The sequence below is a fragment of the Orbicella franksi genome, chromosome 15 (genome assembly GCF_964199315.1).
Source record: "Orbicella franksi chromosome 15, jaOrbFran1.1, whole genome shotgun sequence".
In the NCBI taxonomy this organism is placed as follows: Eukaryota; Metazoa; Cnidaria; class Anthozoa; order Scleractinia; family Merulinidae; genus Orbicella; species Orbicella franksi.
The window spans coordinates 13,621,564-13,623,799 of NC_138159.1; the positions used below are offsets into that span (position 1 = coordinate 13,621,564).

The 2,236-nt window shown below is 37.4% G+C and overlaps 1 pseudogene across 1 annotated transcript; it reads left to right on the forward strand.

The window, feature by feature from the left end:
- The first annotated feature begins 1,379 nt into the window (after nt 1-1,379).
- LOC145469241 (GFP-like fluorescent chromoprotein cFP484 pseudogene) lies at nt 1,380-2,236 on the forward strand (annotated as a pseudogene). Its single transcript, XR_014042290.1, has 2 exons — nt 1,380-1,693; nt 2,095-2,236. The product of XR_014042290.1 is annotated as a GFP-like fluorescent chromoprotein cFP484 pseudogene (transcript).

Sequence of the window (2,236 nt, forward strand, 5' to 3'; positions counted from 1 at the left end):
CTCGGTCTTGCAATAACCTGAGTAAGACTTTGGTAGGGAATGAGAAAGGAAAAATTCCAGGAAATCTAATTTTGTTTTCAAAGATCGAAATGCTTCGAATATAAGAATTAATTTGATCAGGTCCAAAAAAGATTTGTAGGTTAAGTAAACATTAAAGAAAAGAAGGCTGGGGTGAGTGACTTGCTGACTGACCGTGTGACATGTTTCCATTTTAAATCTTCCACCATTCACCATGCACGTTACAGTTTTAAACACAAACAGGAAGTAAAAAGCATGGGAACGAAAACAGATGAATTATTACTTACACTTACTGCAATCCTCACAAGCCACTAATCTATGATAAGATAAATCCACAGAACTTTGCTCCGACAACAGTTTAATTTTATTCTCATGTTAAAGGATGCCGCCCGTGTAGAGCGCCTTTTGGGAGAACTAGCCCAGTGAGCGAGGTACTCCTTGTCGTATAACAGCCAAAACACGTCCAATTGCAAGATGTATACTATCTAATATCTTACTTTCGATTCCTGACCCTTTTCCTTCTTCTCTGGATTACTCTTCTCAAAAAGTTCTTCTCTGTTATTCACTGACCCTATGCCTCCTTTTGAAAATCCGCCTCTCAAAATTGCTGATTATATGTATTTTCCAACGCTTAACCGAATTAAATGCATATACACTGCTAATCTTTCCTTAACAGCTATAAGCTCAAAATATTGCTAGCATATATTCATCACGCTATTTTAGTCATTAAAATTATTTTTCACTTATGTTCAACTTCCACCTAAAATCATTCAATACAGCTTTCTTTGGTAAGTAATAACACTAAATGTTACTAAGAACTATTTAACGCAGAGATCAAATAAACAGATCACGAGTCAATTTTCAACTGTACTATGATACTGTAAACAAGAGGCACACACAAATTGAGATAAATATCCTGAACTAAAAATGGATTGATATATCACATCACTACTTTATTCCCTGGAGTTCTTCAAGTAATGCATTTACTGGAAGTTGGAAAATCAACTAAAGAATATTCGTAATAACGGGTTTCAGAACCGAGTCATGATGGCCCAAAATGGACGGGGCAAAATTCGTCAAATCCATTATCGGTAGTTACAGATCACGTAGAGAATCACACAACTTCATAAGCACTTTTTAAATCTTGAACCATTCTTGTTGTATTTTACTGTTTAAAACAAAGAAAAAGGTGAGAAGGAGCTTAAGGGGAAGCAAAACAATTCAAAATCTTTCGATGCCAGTACTTTATGATAAAGATTTTGGGGTTACATGCAGTTTCAGGTATTTTTCGAAAATGGTTATCTCTGTGTATAATAAAAGGGAAAAATCGCCGCTGGTTTGATCTGGTATCATCTGTTAAATTATATTACCAACTATGCGTGTAAATGACAAAGTGTTCCTTTTATCTTTGCATGGTAACACAGACTATGTTTTGCTTCTTTTTTATTAGAATGAAGAAAGACGTCGACAACCGTAAGTGTTTTTTCTATGAAATCCGATTTGATGGGGTGAACTTTCCTGTCAATAGTCCAGTTATGCAAAAGAAGACCGTGAAATGGGAGCCATCCACTGAGAAAATGTATGTGCGTGATGGAGTGCTGAAGGGTGATGTTAACATGGCTCTGTTGCTTGAAGGAGGTGGCCATTACCGATGTGACTTCAAAACTACTTGCAAGTAAGTGTCTCTTTTTTATTATGCGTTTAAGATATTAATGACTCACAGTAAGGAGACGTGAGTAGGTTCATCAAAACACGACTAAGTTTTAGTGGTCACTGTTATAGTGGACTCAGTGACCGTAGCTCCAACTGCTGGATTATGGACAACTAATATCGGGATTGGTGTTGAACACGACTTCAAAGCTATCTGCATCTCAAAGGCAAGATGCAATCATTTACCCAGCAAACAATCTTACCTACAATGAAATAAGCTTGACTTTTGTCAGGGTAGTTAACTTCGGAAGCTGGCAACAATAAGTGCGAGGAGTTTTCACTTTTGAAACGTTAATGTATTTGTTATATGCTGATCGATGCACCGAGCCCAGTGTCACTAATTCGAGCTCATTTCCTCCTTTGCAGAGCTAAGAAGGTTGTCGAGTTGCCAGACTATCACTTTGTGGACCATCGCATTGAGATTTTAAGCCACGACAAAGATTACAACAAGGTGAAGCTATATGAGCATGCCGAAGCTCATTCTGGGCTGCCAAGGCCGGTAAAGTAA